General features: G+C 35.0%; 1 protein-coding gene across 1 annotated transcript in view; it reads left to right on the top strand.

Moving 5' to 3' along the window:
• Nucleotides 1–12,988: 12,988 nt before the first annotated feature.
• Nucleotides 12,989–20,567, top strand: part of SOX6 (SRY-box transcription factor 6) — a 368,911-nt gene continuing 361,332 nt past the window's right edge. The window contains exon 1 of the mRNA XM_036325513.1: nt 12,989–13,109. The gene's annotated coding sequence lies outside the window, so the exon portion shown is untranslated. The remainder of the gene's footprint in view (nt 13,110–20,567) is intronic.

The raw sequence follows: 20,567 nt of genomic DNA, 5'->3' as shown, positions 1-20,567 counted from the left end.
CTATCCTTTAGGTCCCCATCTAAATGTAATTTCTTTAGAGAGGCCTTCCCTGTTCCTTTAATTCAAATCTTACCTGTGTGCAAAAGCCTTGCTTCCCACACATTAATTTACTTCATAGCTCATATTGCAATGAAAAGTTATGTGTTTATTAGTGTGATTTTTGTTTAATGTTTGTCCTTCACTTGGACTGGTCCAGTTTGTTTTCACATGTTTTCCCTAGCATTTAGGATACATGGTCTTGTACTTACAGGCATTCAATAACTATTTGTTGTTATCAGGCAGAGGAATGCATTGAATTAGAAAGAGGAAGAAAAGGATATTGAGAGAAAGAAAACTGCATAAAAATAGTCTGTGTGTTAATTTGTATATACTGTTTAGGTAAAATTATGTAAAACTGGGGTGAGGGAGGTGATTGGGACGGTTTTGTTTCTTAACATCTAGCTGTAGAGCGTGTGACAGCTTTTCTCCATAGTTGCTTCCTGTTTTTCAGTGCAGTCTTTCAGTTTCGTATTGTCATTTTGAGGAATCTGCATTCCTGATGTAAGAGCAGAGCTTTCAAATTGAACCTGTAGAGCAGCCCTAGTGGCTATAAACTTAATGTGGAAACACTATAACGAGCTCTGAAAATCTGGAACAATTTAGGATAAACAGTTGAAAAAATATATTTGGTACTTTTGCATAGGAAAACCATGAGGCCACTTAGTAAGAGTTTCAAGGTGGGTAACTATAACTAAAATATATTGATGACATTTGTTATATTGTTAGGCAGTTTGATTTTTTTCAAGAAAATATAGAAAGGGTTATAAACAAAGGAAAAAGAAAATAAAGTCAGTAGGAGAGGAAGGCTGGGGTGTTCAAAATGTCAGAATATACTTATGTTTGACTCTATGCAAATATTTGCTGGTATTTGTAATTAAAGTCCAAGGTTACATGATTATGCTGAAAAAACTCTTTTTTGGTTGGTGGTGTGAGAAAAGAAGATAAAAAAAAGAGAATTTAATTAAAATGTCTTAGTGTTAAGTAAAAGGAGAGGCTTTGTAGAATGTCTCATTTGTGGTCATAGAAGGTGCCATTATTATTAATAACTAGAGGCCCAGTGCATGAATTCGTGCACGGGTGGGGTCCCTCGGCCTGGCATACTGACTTTGTGATCGGGCATGATTGGGGCATCTTGCCCAGTCCCGATAGGGGCCCATTGGGGCCAGCTTGCCTGGGGGGAGGGTAGGGGCTGTGGGAGGTTAGCTGTGGGAGCACACTGACTACCAGGGGGCAGCTCCTGCATTGAGCGTCTGCCCCCCCTGGTGGTCAGTGCACATCATAGTGACTGGTTGACTGGTCGTAATGGTCACTTAGGCTTTTATATATATAGATATTGTACCTGATATTTGTATTGCACTTTATACTTTTAAGTGAACTTTTTCATATGTTACCTTATACAATTTTTATAGTAACACTGTGAGATATTTAAAATAGGGATCTTATTACTTTTGTTTCATAACTAGGAAAACTGGGACAGAAGTGAGGCAGAAGCTAGGACTAAAACTTAAAAAAATTTCTAGGTATAATTTCCTAGGCAAGACTCATATTCACTCTACCTTTGCCCATCCAGAAAGATGTAGATTTGAGGGTATAATTAGGTTATTCTAAGGATCAGGATGAATTAGGTGAATGTCCTCTATAGGTTTTCCAGACGTAAACATTTTTTTTTTCTAATTTCCTCAAGATGCAAAGTAGTTAACCATCTCCAACAAATGGAACTGAGATGGTTAAGTGCGTATATCTAACAAACATATTGCTAAGCCTATTCTAATTGAAGATTTGTTGGATAAAGTTAAATAGGCCTAATATCTTAGGAGTCCAAAAATAAGGAGAAATAAATGTGAACTTTTAAGAATGAAATACCATAATTTGGGGTAACTGAACTGTGGCTCAGATAAAACCATGTGATGAAGCGAGGGTATAAGCCCTTTGGGTGTAAACCCAAACCACCAAGGATACATACTTCTGGTGCTCATTTAAAAGACTTTGAAAGAAAATGTGAAAGGCAATATGTATGTTGCATATACACACGTGTGCAGGCAAGTGGAGGGATATTTCTTTGAAGGCAAATGCCAGGAGGTCTTTGTAATGATTAGCTAAGAAGCTGTTTGCTGCATTAAGGTAAAAGCCAAATCTTATATTTTTCAATTGGACAAATAGCTTGGTTACAGAGAAATTAAATTTCTCATTCTTTTTGGGCCAGTTGGCAGAAGCTTCCCTCAGGTTAGAAGAACCAAGCATGTTTACTCAGAAGAACAGAAGTCTTAAGAGAATCTGATAGCTGTCCTGAGATGGCTAAAGTGCTGCCACGGGGAAAGAGTGTACATTGTGGAGGGCCAAACCAAGTTAGCAGGTGAAAGTCACAGGGAGCCAGTCACAGGAGCAGCAGGAGAAAAACTTTGTCCAGTTACAGCTGTCTAAAAAGGAAATCAACTTCCTTGTTGATTTCCTTGTTGAGGTAGTGAAGGCCTTGTTACTAGAAGGAATTGTGAGCAAAGATTAAAATGTTGAGTTTACACCAAGTTATTTCCGTATTAAAGTTTATAGGAAGATGTCCTCTATGTGTCAGATGGCTAAGACAAGTAGGTGTGAAAGGACAACGATGTATTCCTTTATTATGTGAAGCCAAGAATGAACTTCACGAAGGCCAGGTTTACTTTCTGGATTTCTCATCCATACTTTAACATGTGAATAAAAAGAATGATGTATTTTTATCCACAAGCAGCCATTTGATGCCTGAAATTATCCCAGGTAGGAACTTTAGACTTCACCATCTATTTCCAAACCTCAGAAGAACTGCTGTGAGAGGATGGACTTGTATTAAAAGGGCAAAAAAGAGAAATTGTTTGTTTCTCCAGTGGGTCCAGATCTAAGCAATAAGAATTTAATATGAGTTAGATAGAACAGGTTAAAAAATAACACTAAATTCATTTTTCGCCTTTAAAAAGCTCCCGAGCTTCTGGTACAAGATAAGAGAATCACATTTTAAAGGACCTTTTCTGTCATTTCAGTTTCTCCTTATTGAGTTAATAATTTCATTAAAAAATAAAATATATTTTAATATTATTCAAGTAATACACAGATACATTTCTGTTGTAGAAAAGTGCCTGACACGCAGCAGGCAATCATTAAATGTTTCTTGAATAAATAATTATTGAAGCCCTAGCCAGTTTGGCTTAGTGCAGTGGTTCTCAACCTGTGGGTCGCGACCCCTTTGGCGGTCGAACGACCCTCACAGAGGTCGCCTAAGACCATCCTGCATATCAGATATTTACATTACGATTCATAACAGTAGCAACATTACAGTTATGAAGTAGCAACGAAAATAATTTTATGGTTGGGTCACAACATGAGGAACTGTATTTAAAGGGCCAGAAGGTTGAGAACCACTGGCTTAGTGGCTAGAGCGTTGGCCTGCAGAATGAAGGGTCAAGGGCACGTACCTTGGTTGCAGGCTCCCGGCCCTGGTTGGGGGCATGTGGAAGGAGCAACCAATGTGTCTCTCTACACCAGTGTTTCTCTGTCTCTGCCTCTCCCTTCCACTTTCTCTAAAAATCAATGGAAAAAATATCCTTGGGTGAGGATTAAAAAAAAATATATTGAAAAAAAAAGCAAAGGAAATTTTCCTTAATTTCTCTCCTCACCCTAAATACTATATTTCTTCTCAAGCTTATTTATTATTTACAATCTAATACATTGAAAGTTTGTACACTTTCAGACCTCTTTCTATATAATCATGTACAAATATACACAATTATGTAAAAATATGCACTTTTTTTTGGTAAGGTTAACACTCCCCTTTTTACACATATTACTTTATTCTTTATCCATTTTTTCAGTAAAATTATGACTTATGCTTCTTTGTAAATTTATATAGCTTTACAATATTTTCTTCTTTGTATTACTTTATGCTATAGCTATACTAATGTTATATTGATAGATAAATTGGACTGAGTTCCAATTTAAATATTCTCAGTTGAAATTTTTGATATCTAAAACTTGGGGAATGGAAAAACTTGATTGTGTTCTTCTAAAATATACAAAATGAGCATAGCAAATGTGAACCTGGCAGGGTTATGAGAATTAAGGACATTGTAGGCAAAAGTATAGAATGTGTAAAGACATGGAAGAATGAAAAAGAATGGTATCACTTAATTCTTCATTAAGGCAATATAAGAAGTCTTTATTATCAGAGAATAATTGGTAGTGGGAAAAGGATGTTGTAAATTAATACATTTAAAACTGAATAGTGATAACAACTATGAACTCTGAACAAATTGTGAAGAACAGCTATTTGAAGATACTGGAGAGCAACCCAAAGCAGGCTAAATCTTGAGAGGAGATGAATTTTGGAAGCAGGGGGAGGGATGTGGGTAAGATGTGGGAAAACCATTTTTTAAGGATTTCAGTATGAGGGCAGGCCCCAGTCTATGTAAGACAGGGAAAACTAATAAAACTGCATTAGGAAATCAGCAGTCTTTCTAGCCTGAAGAACCAGGATAGACTTTGATGCAACCATAGCTACTAGGACATGAGGAGGTAATCCTGGAAAGAAAAGAGCCACAGAAAGGGAGTCCCAAATTCTGTGTATAAACTTTGCCCCAATTTCTGACTGATCCCCAAATCATGCATGCACAGGATAGGCTTTAAGCAGCCTATGTAAGGCTAAAAGAAATAAACAGATATTTGAGCTGCTGTCCACCGCAGGAGAGACAGAATATGCAGCTTGGGCCTAAGCAACTAAGAATTCTGTTAAAAAGAACAAAAAATGACATGCTACAGAAGAATTCAGAGTTTCCAAAAACATTAAGATTACTAAAATTACCCAACATATGAAGAATCAGGAAAATGTGGGAAAAAATAGGGCATTTCAGAACATAGATTGATATTTACAATAAGAACCAAATGGGAACTTAAAGCTGAAAAATGTGGAATAAGAAAATAACTGATGGGCCAATCAGCAGATTAAAGATGACTGAGGAAAGTGTCAGTGAAACTGAATATACATGAATTAGAAATTATCCAATTTAAAGAACAGAGAGAGAAAAAAGAATTGGAAAAAATGAATATAGTATATGGGATAATGTTACATGGTCTAACATCTATATGTCTAAGAAAAAAAAGGAGAGCTATAGTAGGGCAGAAAAAACACTTGAAGAAATAATGCCCCAGTTAAATTTCAAGATTCAATAACTTCAGTGAACCCCACACAGGATAAATGCAGAGAAAAGCATGGCTAAGCATACTATAATAAACTGCTGAAAATATGAAAATTTTATAGGTAAAAGTTTTTTTGTAAAGGCTAAGAGAAAAGAGAACACAACTTACCAATATCAGGAATAAAAGAGGAATTATCACTACAAAATTTGTAGAAATTAAATAAACAATAAGGGCATATTATGAATACCTTTATGCCAAAAAAATTATACTACTTAGGTGAAGTGGATAAATTTCTTAAAAGATACAACTTACTAAAACTGACGCAAGATGAAACAGAAAACCTAAATAGTACTTTATCTATAAAAGAAATTGAGTTTTTAATTAAAAATTAAAACTTTCTGTAAAGCAAACTGTGGGCCTAAATTATTTCACTGGTGAATTCTGTCAAACATTTCAGAAATATACCAATCTTACATAAACTCTTTCAAAAAATAGAGGAAGGATGAATAATTTCAACCTCATGAGACTAACATAACTCTAATAACAAACATGAAAAAACATTACAATAAAGGAAAATTGTAGAACAAAATTGCTCATGATCATATATACAAAAATCCTTAATTAAGATCAGCAAATTAAGTCCAGCAATATAAAAAAAGAATAATATATTATGATCAAGTAGGGTTTATCCTAGGTTGCAAGGTTGACTTAACATTTGGAAAATCTCACCCTATGAATAGAATAAATAAGAAATATCATATAATCATTTTAATAGACTAGAAAAAGTATTTGACAACACTCATAATTAAAAACTTGTAGCAAAGTAGGAATAGAAAATAACTTTCTTAATCTGAAAGGGTATCTTATTTGACATTGTTTGGCAGTCCTAACCATTGTAATGAGGCAAGAAAAGGAAACAGTATAAAATATGAAAGATAAAAAGTGGAACTATCTCTACCTGCACCTTTGGCAAGGTCATGTGACATGTCTTTTATATTTGAATAAATAAGTGGATAAGGATCAAAATTTCATTTTTAAATAATGGGAAACATGATTTTGACTCAGTCTTAAAAATTAAAACCAATATTAATAAAAATAAATTTTATAATTGGCATTGTTTCACTTGTAATTCTAATTACACATTATTTCTTAGAAGAATGTGTTAACTGCATATGTTTTGAGTAATTTTTTAGCATAATAACTTTTGGGATAGCATAATCACTTTTCATTATAGTACCACTGTAACATGGGTAATTTTTATAAGGAAAATTTCCTAAAAACTTTGCTTAATTTTTTTATATTAAAATCATTCCCTTTTGAATAATGTACCATATCAATTATCACTCTTGCCAATTTTTGGTTCCTCAATTTCTATCTAGTCTAACAGCAAATTCTTGATTTGTCAATGATTTGAGATGTTTTCCAATACTATATTTCTCATGAATTTCCCCACATCTTTTGCAAGATTTGCAGTTTCACTTTGCAGTCACTTTACATTTTTATTTTAAATATTATTTATAATAGTCCAAAATACACTATACATTTATCAGTTAGCTGGATTCTCAACCTAACTGAAAAAATTATCGGGCAATTTTAAATAGTATTTCTATTCTTAGGCTCCACTTCAAACAATTAAATCAATCTTTGGGAATGGGACCCCGATATCAATATTTTTTTCAAGATTCCGATGTGCAGACAATTTTAAACCACTTAACAGTGATTATCAAAGATACAAAGAAATTTAACCAAATGGCTGAGATACATGTTATTTGTAACGTATGTTTGAGTGAAGACTAATTTTATAAATGTTAAAATCATTAGTGAATATTCTTATGTTCACTTCCTATGTGATTTTGGAGACTCACACAATGAATCTTTGGATAATGAGAGAATCACCTATATCCATTGATTGCCAAGTATGTATTGTTTAGGAATACAGTGGTGAACTAAAATGTATACTCTTTCTCTAAGAGTTTATAATACAAAGAAGAGGGAGACATTCAATATTTAATTATCTATCTATCTATCTATCTATCTATCTATCTATCTATCATCTATCATTTATCTATCTATATAAAAGCCTAAGCAACCGAACTACCAGAACAACTGGAACAACCAGTTGCTATTATGTGCATGACCACCAGGGGGCAACGCTCAGTGCAGGAGCTGCCCATGGTGGTCAGTGTGCTCCCACAGCCAGCCTCCCCCAGACAGCCAACCTCCCGTGGTCCCTATTCCTGGCTGGCAGGCCCCAATTGCCTGATCAGGGCTGGCCCCTGGGCTGGGATAGGGAACTCGGGGTGGGTGGCGGCAGATGTGGCCAACCTCCTGTGCCCTGTCCCTCCCCCTGGCTGACAGGCCCTGATTGGCAGTGAGAGGGGAGCGGCGGGGAACCACATGGTACCGGGGTGCTGACGATGGTGGCGACAGCGGTGGCGGCTGGCGTTCGTTCCTTCTGTGCCCGGCCCGGCGACTGTCGCCTCCTTTCTGGCCCAGCCCTGACTGCCCTGGCCCCAATCGGCCCTGATCACTGGCCAGGCTTAGGGACCCTACCCATGCATGAATTTCATGCACTGGGCCTCTAGTGAGATAATAAATACTATTAAGGAAAAAGAGACCTAATCTGGGTTTGGGATCAAGGATGGTGACTCCCTATTAGTGATATTAAAGCTGGGTTTTACAAGATGAGTTAGGAGATGACTTGTGCACTGGTGAGGTCCCTTGGCCTGGCTTGCAGGGATCAGGCTGAAACTGGCTCTCCGACATCCCCGGAGGGGTCCTGGATTGTGAAATGGTGGTTCTTGGGTAACGCACCCCAGAATTGAGCTTCCTCATCTCTGGTTCCGGGTGTGTCACCTGAAAACCACAGCTGCCAAGTCACCGCAGCTCAGCAGCTCCTGTGTTGAGTGTTTGCCCCTTGGTGGTCAGTGCGCGTCATAGCTACCGGTTGGATGGTCAAATGGACAGTCGCTTAGGCTTTTATATATATAGATAGCCAAGATTTGGAAGTAGCCCAAGTGTCCATCAGTAGATGAGTGGATAAAGCAGCTATGGTACATTTACCCAAAGGAATGCTACTCAGCTGTAGAAAGGAAGATAATTTTACCCTTTGTGACAGCCTGGATGGATCTAGAGAATTCACCAGTCAGAGAATGACAAGTACCATATGATTTTACTCATATGTGGAATTTAATGAACAAACTGAATTAACAAGCAAAATAGAGACAGTCTCATAGATAGAGAGCAGGCAGACAGCTCTGGTGGGGGAGTGTTGCAGGCTGAAGTGTCCTGGGTTTGATTCCAGTCAAAGGCACGTACCTAGGTTGCAGACTCAATCCCTGGCCCCGGTCAGGGTGCGTGCGGGAAGCAATCAGTCGATCACATTGATGTTTCTCTCTCTCTCTGTCTCTCCCCCTCCCTTCCACTCTCTAAAAAAAACCCCCAAAAACAATGGAAAAATATCCTCAGCTAAGGATTAACAACGAGAGAGAGAGAGAGAGAGAGAGAGAGAGAGAGAGAGAGAGAGAGAGAGAGAGAGAGAGAACTCATGAATATGGACAGTAGTGGTGATTGCCAGGGGTGTGTTGGTGGATGGGTGGGTGGAGGTGGAAGAGGGTACAGGGGGGATAAATAGTGATGGGGAAAATAAAGAAAAAATTACATCATAAATAAAAAGAGCTATATGCCTACCAGTTTTTATGAGGTTTTTTAGTTTGCCAAAACAGCTTTGAAAGAAGGCCAGGAACTTGAGCATCATATCCAAGGGATTGACCCCAGAGAACAATGTGGCTCCATAAACCACAGATCTCTGAAGATACTAAAGTGGCCCAAGGCAATTAATTCGACAGCAACAAACATGAAACTGTTCTTTTAGTTTGAATGACTATTAGCTAGTAGGTTAGGAAGTGGAAGAGAGAAAAATGAAAATTTTAATTAAATAATGTTTTACATATTTTTCTCCTTTAGACTCAATTCAGTCACAAATGATACAGCAGTTGCCTGGGATTTCCACAGCATTAATTAATTCAAAAGAGCAGAAAATGAATCAGAACCAGAAACTTATTTATTATGCCCTCTTTCTTTAAGCGCCACGAAAAACCCAGTGTCTCTTGTGATCACAAGAGTTTGCATTTCTAAGACTTGGATGCATCCAATTTAAAAATGGATTAAAATATGCTCCTGAACATTATAATAAAGGGAAAGATATATGTTTTATCTTTTTCGTCACCTTTTTCTTTATCGAAAGTAAATAGTCATGGAAATGTTTAATATTGTATTTATTTGTATATTTAAGTTATGGAAATAAGACATGAAAATAAGGACAGTATTGAAAGCAAAGCACATCTAAAGAGAATTTTTGTTTGTTTTTCAAAGATAAAATCCACATTAGGGAAAAATTTACAGGCATGTTTTAGACTTACTAGTATCCTTCTATTATTACAATCTATAGATTCCTCTGGCATTAATGGTGTCCATTGCCTTTAGCCCACTGACAATAGGGCTAAAGGCAATATGAAATGTGAAATAAAATAGTCTCAGCTGAATCAACTAAAGTGCCTATTAGATCTGGAGATATCAAGTTGTAGGGGAAATTATGGAGAGGTGAATTGAATATTAACTTGGATGGGGATGCTCATAATCTAAATTCTATTCCTAGATTAACTATTTGGCTGTGTTTCATTTAGTCCGTCTTGAATCTGGACCAGCACTGAACTATTTCTCCTGATGATAATGCCAGCACCTAAAGGAATTGAGAGTTTTAGTGTCCACTAAGTTGTTTATACTTCTACTTTTCTCTACTTTAATATTAGAGCCCTAGTTATGAAGAAATAGGAAAAAAGACATACTAGTATTTCTAAGAAGAAGCACTTTTTCTAAGTGACAAAGTCCTCTAGGATCTGCTGTATTGCTCACTGGCATTTTCTCTACTAACTATGTGGTTTTCAGTGCGACAGTTCCAAAAAGAAATGCACAAACTATAGATCATGAAGAAAAAATTTTGTCACAGATTCATTTATGGTATTTTAATATGCTTTTTGTGCTACCACATCCTTTTGCTTTTTCAGCTATGCAGTCAGTGATTACTCAGTAATATATTAAATTTGCCTACAGCATTCTAATTTCTATTTTAGGAGGTAAAAACAGTGCATTTCACTTACGACTATGCTTTCTGAAATTACTCCATTTTATCAGTTTTATTTTGCTCTTTTCTTAGAGTTGTTTAAACATTTTTTTTTTTTTTTTTTTTTTACCCTAGAGGGAGGGTGTGTCAAATTGTTGCAAGCAAAGATAGAGGTAATCATATGTCATTCCTGTTATAAGCTTTGTGTTGATATTGACTGGCTATTTAAAGCAGTACCTCTAAGATGAATCTACTTTTAGCATTTTTTTGTTTGTTTTTCAAGTGAATTTATTGTGCAACATTTAAACATCAGTTGCATTTTTGTAATGCCTTTATTGTATTAAGATCAATGTGGCTATTTGAACAAAGTACTCAATATAGGAGTTAATCCTTCTATTACACATTCATATATTTCTTAGATTTTAAGAGACTGTCTCTTTAAGCACTAACATTATTTTTAAATTTTACCTATACATTCTGATTTCATAAACAGTTGGTTCTTTAGAAAATATAGAAAAATTAAACAGGAAAATATTTAAAATCATCCATAATCCCATGACCAGAAATAGCCCCTGTTAAAATTTTGATCTAATATATATGTAGTTGAGGTTATATCATATCCAGTTTTAAATGACAACTTCAAAATTTAATTTTTAATGTTTATCTTAATGGCTCAGAGTTATCATTATGGACATCTGATTCCTTGGAGCTTCTCCTTGAATTGAGGGTCTATTAAGGCTAATTATCTCTATAATGAGTGGCCCCCCAAATGCTGTGCGTTTTGAGTTCCTGTGTCTCATTTTGGGTTTCCTGTCTTTGCCTGTGTTTTCAGACTTTAAGTTGTCATTTCTCTGTAATTAGTGTTTTTGCTTCTAGTAATATTAATCCTTCTTCCATACTCCTAGAAGCTGCTATTTCTATTTGGCTATGGGCTGTTCAATTAGATAAGAAGAGAATGAAATGAACATTTTATAGTTCCCTTTTGTTGTACAGTACTAATGTAGGTGCTTCCACATAAATTATACAATTTAATTATCACATTAAGTCCTTGAATTGTTATTAGTTCATTTTTCAAATAACAAAGAACCATTTATTGAGCACTAATATGCTAGGCACTATGCTAAGAACTTTACATATACTATGTCAATTGAGTTCCTGAAACATTCCAGTGAGGTGGACTGTTTTGCAGATAAAAAATACCTAGACTTAGAGAAGTTGAGTATCTTGCCCAAGATTATACTACTAATAAATGGTAGATTCAGGATTTGAGCCCAGGTATGCTCCTCAAATAGTTAAAAGTGCTGTAATTACGTCTGAAGTAAGAGTAAATAGCTTCTGAGCTCAGGAATTCTCCTTTAAGTAAAGCAAATAGGCTTTAGTGTATTACCTTCCTTGCGATATCTTTTTGGGTTTTGCTTCCTTTCTAATTCTCCTCATTGCTCTATTATGGAGATGCTGCTGTACAAGGGATCTGTGGAGAGATGCAGTGATGTAAGTGTGGAAGTGTCTAAGGAACTCAATATTCAGACCAAATTAATCCTAAAAGAATGAAGTAAAAAAAAAAATCTACCAATGAAGGACCAATTCTTATTATTGTTAAATAGGCCTCTGTTTCATAATTCATAGAATTATGAGGGTATTTTTGCTAAATTTCCCATATCAAAAGGTACTGATTTATAGAATTGCATAGAAGTTAATACAGTAATTAACCAAAACACCATTGTATTAATTGTTCATAGCTGCATTTCTTGAAGAGACAAGTTTTAATCTCAATGTATATTTCTAATTATGCTTGAAATGAAGATGATAATTTCAAGGAACAACAAACCTCAATTAGATTTCTTTATAGTGGTTAAGAGGTTAAGTGGTGGTTAAGAACTTGGTCTTTCAAGTTTGTCTGCCTAAATTCAAAGCCAGACTCCACCATTAATAGTACAGTCTTGGACAAGTAAATTTCTATGTGCCTAGTTTCTCATATGTAAAATGGGGATAGTGATAATAATTATCTACATAATCATACCTCCTCCTATATGGGTTGTTTGTTTTGAAGACTAAATAAATTAATGTATGTAAAGGAATTAGAATAATGCTTGTTGTGTTATAACTGCTTTACAAAAGTTAGCTATTATTTTAATTTGAATTTTTAGCCATTCTTTAATCTCAAAGTTCTTTAGAAAGTGCTAGCAATCTTAAGTCTTTGCCTATCAAAACATTTTATTTTTCATTCCACAAATAACCCAATAGTGTCTTCATCATTCACTCTCTTTCATTAAGACCTATACTAAGTTGGCAATGACCTCACAATGAAGTCTGTAACTCCACGTGTTAAACCTAAGAACAGAAACACTCAAAGTTGCAGTATTTTATTCAGACTCGACATAAGCTTTATGTGAGGTATCAAATGTAGCATCTCTTTCCCTTCAGATAATTTCTCCCCAAGTTGTGAGATTTTCCCTACCTTTTGAAAATGTGATACATTAGGCAAATAGAGTAACAGTGCAATTCAGTGGTTGACTTGAGTGTTGAATGTGCAATAGTATCTTGTAATTGAGAAGATTCCTTGTTTATTTGCTGTTTTATTATTGAAAGAAATTGCAAAAGGCAATTTACTTCTTAACCCCCACTATGGTGTGCATGTGCAAGACAAAGATAAAAGCTGTTTCCTTCGTGGAAGGGTGTGGAGTTAGAGGATGATTTCAAATTAGAAATAATGACAGCAATAGAGCTTCCAATGAAGATACTGTGGCCACCAAAGGACAAAGGGGAGAAGCTAATTCCCGAAGTTAAGGTATTTTGGTTAAATAAATATTTAGGTTGTTCTTTAAGTGTACAGGAACCAGGTAGGTTGTTATTTATGAGCTAAAGAGATAATGTGTTTGACAAAGATGTTTATTGGATGGTTTGATGATGGTTGGGAGAGAAGCAACCCTGAGATATTCAGAAAACCTGTAATAAAATAAGATAAAAAATAAAGTACTTTGTTAGGCAAGGACTTTTGTATTATAAGGCTTTGCTTCTCTAATGGTTAACTATGAAAACTGGCTTATTAAAATGGTGTCTTAACTTATTTAAATATTTTGGATAATAACATTAACTTAGAAAAAAGCCACCAGACTTCAATTAGAATGTCTAATGTTTTCTTTTATTACCTTAAATATTTTTTTGGGAGAAGTAGTTTCAAACTTTGTCACTCTCAGATGATTTTATGTTTAAATGTTTATTTTTAAAAAGTCTGACATTGCACGTGTGTGTGTGTGTGTGTGTGTGTGTGTGTGTGTGTGTGTGTGGATTGGTAGAGGAGATGAGGAGAGAAGGTGAGATTTTAAGGAGATGGAAAGCCTGTGAAAGTTGATATAAGAGACTGGAAGAGTTTTGTACTGAAAAATAAAACATTTAAAGTATGTTTTCTCCCTTAGTGGGAAAACTGAAAGTGACTATATTATGTATATTTCCATGAAGAATTAGTATAATATCATGCAAAGTTACAAGAACAAGAAAACTTTCTAAGAGATGGAAGAAAATATATGACTTAAAAATTGTAGCAGAGGTTTTGTTTTTTTTAAAACATAGTTTTAAACATAGTGTCCAATTGGGATAAAGTTTTAACAGAACAGGCTGGGCATTTATAGATTACAACACTTTTAATTTTCTGAATATTACAAAGTGTTGATTTTGATAAAGAATTTGTTGATGCTGTATCAGCTTCTCCATGTGGAGAAGTGCTACTGGATGATTAGTGCAACTTGGGGCTCACAGCCAAAATTGAGAAATTTGTTCCCCAGTTTTTCTGACCTTCTGAGAATAAGAAAACAGCTACTAAATTTTCCTGAGCCTTGATTCCCTATAAAAGAAATTTTTCATAATCAAGAATGTCAGCTTTTCCCCCTCTTTATATTCTTTATTTTAATTTTAAAAATTTATTATTATTATTATAAGTATTATATATAGATATCTCCCTCTTTTTCCCCATTGACTCCCTCCTCCCAACTCCCTCCCCCTCTCCAGACCTTCATGGAACTATTGTCTGAGTCCATAGGTTTTGCATATATGTATATAAGTTCTTTGGTTAACCCCTTCCTGCTCCCCTCCCCGCTTCTCTCTGAGAATCATTAGTCTGTTCCATGCTTCCATGTCTCTGGATCTGTTTTGTTTGTCAGTTTATTTTGTTCATTAGATTCAACATATAAGTGAGATCATGTAATATTTATTTTTCTTTGATTGGCTTATTTCACTTAGCGTAATACTTTCCAGGTCCTTCCATGTTGTCTTATAGGTCAAGAGATCCTTCTTTTTTACAGCTGAATCGTATTCCATTGTGTAAATGTACCACAGCTTCTTTATCCATTCATCTACTTATGGGCACTTGGGCTGTTTCCAGATAATAGCTATTGTAAATAATGCTGATATGAACATAGGGGTGCATGTATTCGTTATCTTCTTTAAAAAGTCTTTTGTGTATCTCATGTTGTTACCATCCTCATTTATCATTAATTAGTAAATACTGAATTTGAAGCTACTTCAGGGTTCATGTTAGCTTAGTTATATGAAAATTCTTTACAATTGTATAAATGCTTAGTGCAGTTTTAAAGCCAAAGAGTTTAATTTTTTGCTGTAAGTTCAAAGCTGAGAAATCTAAAACTTGGTGAGATTAATCGATTTGCTCAAGATCATATATATTTAGGAATCCAGGCCAGGTATTGCCACACTGCCAAATAATTGATCCCTGTTCAATTTTTATATTGCCACACTGCCAAATAATTGATCCCTGTTCAATTTTTTTGTCTTGCTGTATTGATGAGCAGTGTCAGCATATTTGTTTATAATCATCTGCTTAACCATTTGTAATTATCTTATTCTACTGTACCTACCTATCTATCAAATAGTTGGACATATATCAAGGAGATTTGCCTGATTGCCTTGTAGGTCTTATTTAGAACTTTATATAGTATATTTACAGGGTTTCATAATTTTAAATAAAATTTCAAATTCTATGAAATTTGCTTTCATAGAAAAACTCTCATATCATTTTGTGTCTGAATTGACAATAAGAAGGTAGTATGCAATTTTTTTGCTCTTTCATAAATTACGGCTTTGTCAAACAGAATGGATTTGGAGAAAAGTGTAAAATACAGTCTTATTTTTCTAATTAAGAAAAAACAAACAAAGCATGGTTATTGGAGAAAATTTGGAAATTATAAAAAAGAATGTACAATTATTTTTTGTACTGACACTTGGAGTTACCTCAAAATGTTTATACTGATTATACTAGAAGTTTTTTATTTCAATACACATTTTTTTTAAAAAAGAAAAAATGGTATCTTATTGCACAGGCTGTTTTGCAAGCTACTTTTAAAAATTAATATATCATGATCATTGTTCCTATGTCATTAAATATTGTCCTGCATACATTTTCTTGTTAAAATTAATGTTATTATCTATTACAAAAGTAGTAGATATTGCATATAAGAAATTTAGGAAACACATATCAAAATAAAGAACAAAAGAAAAACTGCACTTGTTTTCCAGATGTAATCATTAAATATAAAGGTGTATATACATTCAGTAATAAAATTTTACGTCTCTCTCTATAATGTTTATATATATATATATATATATACATATATATATATGTATACCCTATTGAAACAAAAATAGAATCATATGGTAACTTTAATAAATCTGCTTTATTAAACAGTATATTATATCATTTGTATTTTCTAATGATACCACTATTCTTTTACATCATTCATTTTAATAGTTGCATACTCTTCTATTTGTGACATTTCATATATGCACTGATCATCTATAAGTAGGTTATTTTTGATTTCTACTATCATTAATAATATTGAAATAAACACCTTTATAGCTCAAGTTTTGCAAACATCTTTAGTTCAAATTCTTAGAAATGAATTGTTGGGTAATATCTTTTTAAAAAATTATCTTTATTTTTGAAAGTATTACAGATGCCCCTTTGTTTGTTTATTTTATTTCCCATTGATCCCTTCCATCCCACACCTGCCCCTCGATTAATCTCTTCTTAATGCATTTGATTCATATTGTCAAAATGCTATCCAGAAAAGTTTAACCAGGTCACTCTTACCAGCAGTGTATGACGGTATTCATTTTATCACATTCATACTTACACATATTGTTGTCATTATTTTCAACCATTAACAATATTACACGGAGAAATAGCAGTTTAGTTTTAGTATAATTTATATTTCTTTAATTAGTAGTGAAATGGAATATTTCTTTTGTTTATTATCCATTTGCATTTTTTTCTTTCTTTCTCCCCCTCCCTTAAATTTCTTGCTCATATCCTTTAAGAAGTAGAATAGATTTTGGAGTCAGACTATTGGTGACTCTATTAATACTTATCAGCTTTTAGTCTTGTGTCTTTACTTAATCTCTCTGTGCTTCAGTTTTCTTATCTGTAAAAGTTTCCCATATGTTACAGGATTGTTGCAAGGATCAAATAAATAAAGATGAATCAAATATTTAGAACAGTCCAACACAAAATAGTGCAAATTATTCTAACAAGCAGTTAATTCTTACTAATTTGTAAGAGTTCTTTATTATGCTAAAAATATTAACCTTTTATGATATATGATGCAGATTTTTTTTACAATCTTGATAATTTGTCTTTTAATTAAAATTTTAGAAAGTCTTTTCTCTCTAATCAAATCTACTTTTATTTTTCTCCTTTTGAGTTTCTGCTTTTGGTATTATTTAAAAAAATACCTTTCCCATCCCAAATTACATAAATATTCACATACATTTTATTACAGCATCATTGTGGTTTTATTTTTTTTTACCTTTAGGTTTTTAGTACATCTGGAATTTATTTTGTTGTGTAGTATGCAGTTAGAATTTAAAAACCAATTGTCCCAACAATATTAGTTGTATAATTTATCTTTTACATACTATAATTATCATAGATTAAATTCTTAGAGATATGAGGCTTTATTTTTCAACTTTTTTTGTTAATCAATCTGGCTATTCATTTGGCACATTTTTATTTAGTGAGATTTTATATTTTTAATTTACTTTTCTTTTTCAAATTATCTTGTTTTTCTCAAGCATTTGTTTTTCCAGATGGACTTTATAATAATTTTATTATCTTTTCCTCCCACCCATCAGAAAAACCCTATTTGTGATTTTTATGGAAGTATATATTAAATTTATAAAACAATTTGGGATCATATAATTTTTAAAAACTGATACATTGTATTTTACTTTAAGGATACATTTTTAATTTAATGAATCCAATGTGCTTAGCTCATAGTAAGCACTCAACACAGATTTTTGAATAATTATTAAATGTTTTGCTACTAACTGTTGGAAATTTAGATTGATTTCATTTTTTTCTCTATCATAAGCAATACTTCAATGAACACATTTAACATATAAACCTTTGAATACCATCATGATTACTTCTGTGGAATATATTCCATCTAAAATCTAGTTCAAAGAGTATTTTTAATGATTTTGATATATAGCCAAGTTGCCTTCCAGAAAGGATGCACCAATTTATATTCCCCTCAACAGTTTGAAACCATACTGTTGTGAGCAGCTTCTTATTTCTCTCCCCCTTGTAAGGTGCAATACTGATTTCTAATGAGCTTGAAATTAATATTTCATGGTGAATGAAACATTTTCACTTTTTAAATGCTTGTTTATATTTAGAGTAAAATGCATGACTCCTCTTCTGCAGGGTAGTAAACCCACCCATGTAGATGTCATTGCACATGCTTGGGCAGAGGCATATGTGCGGGGGTCCAGATAATAATAATAGTAATAATAAAATATTGCAATAAATATTATTTTATGATAATATCTTCAGTTAGCCTTTCTTCTCTATCCTAAATTGTTTTTCTTATTTTTTCATACTACAAAGTCACTTCTTCCTCTCTTTTGATAACAACAGATGCTGATTACTTAGTTTGAGTTTTTATCCGATTTTAGCTCTTTTCAGAGTGACAAACTATTTTTACTGTTACGCAGTATGAATAACTCACTCCTTCTATGACCCACGGGCTTTAAGTTGTAATTTTTAATTGGATGGAAAAAAAGTAATATTTCGTTTTGTCCTTGTATACCTGAGATGGAAACAAGAAAGTAAACTAATATTAAGTTTGAATAGTTGGATGGAAAGACACTAGACAAAGCACTTTAAGTTCCCTGTTTCCTTCAATATTTATTGATCTATTTATTCACTTTTCATTCTTTTTAACTCTGTCTTATTGCAGTATACATATACAAAAATAGAATACGGCTCAATATGATAGTGTAGTTATTACTACTGTAGTTTAAAAAGTAAAATACTCTTTGCCTAGAAATAAGTACTAACAACTTCAGTATCTCCATAACTACCAACTTGACTTGTTTTTTTATAAAAAAGATTTCTTTGTAGATTGTTTGTAAGAGACTTTAGTTTCCTGAATAACAGTACCTCTTAATACTTTTTTCCATTTTCTTTTTCTCCTCTTCTCCTTCCTACCATCTCTCCATCTCCACTCCTCTTCCCCCCCCCCCCCCTTCTTATTTCAGTCAGGGTTATGTTAGTGAGTGTTAGAGATGGTTGTCAGCTCCGGAGTCTGGAATGTTCCATCAGTAATGCGTAGGTTTCCCCATTTTTAACAATTGCCTGGGGAGATTGGAGTTGTTCTATGCTTGGTCTAGAGAATGTAGTCATGCGTTTCAATGATGATCATGAAGAATTCTTTCTTCATTTTCTTCACTTTAAGAGATCATGTAAAACTCTTACCCTTAGCAGGAGTGCTGTGATTTTAAAACCTAATTTCCTCATGTTTTCCCTTATTCTCAGTTTTTGAAATGATATTTTAGCTATTCAGAGACAGGAGTTGTAGAGGAAGTGGGTGAAAGATTCCACTTATAATCATTGCTAACTCTTTATCAAACATGAATAGATTATGTCTTGAACATTGAGTGCAAAATTTTACAATCCTGGCATGACTTTCCCTTGACAGCCAGCATGCCCCTCTCTTCCTATTTCCAGTCTTCCCTTTACTCTCACCCCTTGCCAGTGTTTTTTTTTTTTTTTTAAATTCTAGATTATTTTAATATTGACCTTAAACAAATCTAGTTCAGAGGGTATATATCAAGAAAGAATAAAAAATTCACAGTATGTATGATGGAACTCTACATAAGTGGCTTAAAATTATTCAAATTGTTTTTTTTAAAATCCTGTTGGTGTTAGATATGCAATTGGCTCCCTTACTATCCTATATAATAAAAGGCCAATGACCGAAAAGGCAAAATGACCAGAATGACCAGAGACCAGAACGACCGCAGTCCCTCACCCCGGCAGGCCCTGCCCCCAGCGGGGAGCCTCACCCCAATTGGGGGCGTGGCCAGCCTGCAAACCCCAGTGGCCCCTCACCTGGGCCAGCCCACCCCAATCTGGGGCCCTCATCAGGGCTGGCCAGCTGGCCCCCACCCATGCACCAGAACTCTATCCTATATTATAAAAAGCCTGTGGTCGTGACGCCCTCATGCTGTAATGACCGATCACCAGGAGGCTGCATGTGTGGCAGGCGTGCACAGGTGGGCGGGGACTTGACACTGCGTCCTCACAGGCACTGGCGGGGGCTTGACACTGCATCCTCGTGGTCACCAGTGGGTCTGGGTCTCGCACGATTTCGAGGTGCGCAGGTGGGTGGGGCTGTGTGTGCGGCATGGCGCATGCGGGTGGGCAGGGACTTGATTCTGGGTCTCGCAATTCTGGTGGGACTTGACACTGCATCCTGTGGGCACCGGCCCAGACTCTGACAGGAGGGAGGAGGGAGCCGGATACCTGCACCCAAGACTTGACTCTGGGTCTCGTGGCACTGGCGGGACTTGATGCTGCATCCCCGTGGGTGCTGGCCCAGACTCTGACAGGAGGGAGGAGGGAGCTGGATACCCACACCCAGGACCCAGACAGCAGGGCAGTGGGAGCCTCATCCCTCGTGGAATCGGTCATTGGTTAGTTTGCTGTCGGCGGCCTGACAGCCAGGAATCCCATTCACCCACACCCTGGCCCCTGACAGCAGGGTGGCAGGAGGCCCATCCCTCATGGAATTGGCTGTTGGTAAGCTTGCTGTCAACAATCTGACAGCTAAGAATTGCATTCACCTGCACCCAGGATCCAGACAGCAGGGTGGCAGGAGCAATATTAAAATATTTCCTCTAATTAATTCCCTTTTAATGTGCATGGATTTTGTGCACCGGGCCACTAGTAACC

Source organism: Myotis myotis, unplaced genomic scaffold (genome assembly GCF_014108235.1).
Source record: "Myotis myotis isolate mMyoMyo1 unplaced genomic scaffold, mMyoMyo1.p scaffold_m19_p_10, whole genome shotgun sequence".
Lineage (NCBI taxonomy): Eukaryota > Metazoa > Chordata > Mammalia > Chiroptera > Vespertilionidae > Myotis > Myotis myotis.
The sequence above is the reverse complement of the archived record's forward strand: the minus strand, read 5'-3'. Positions and strand labels throughout refer to the sequence as shown.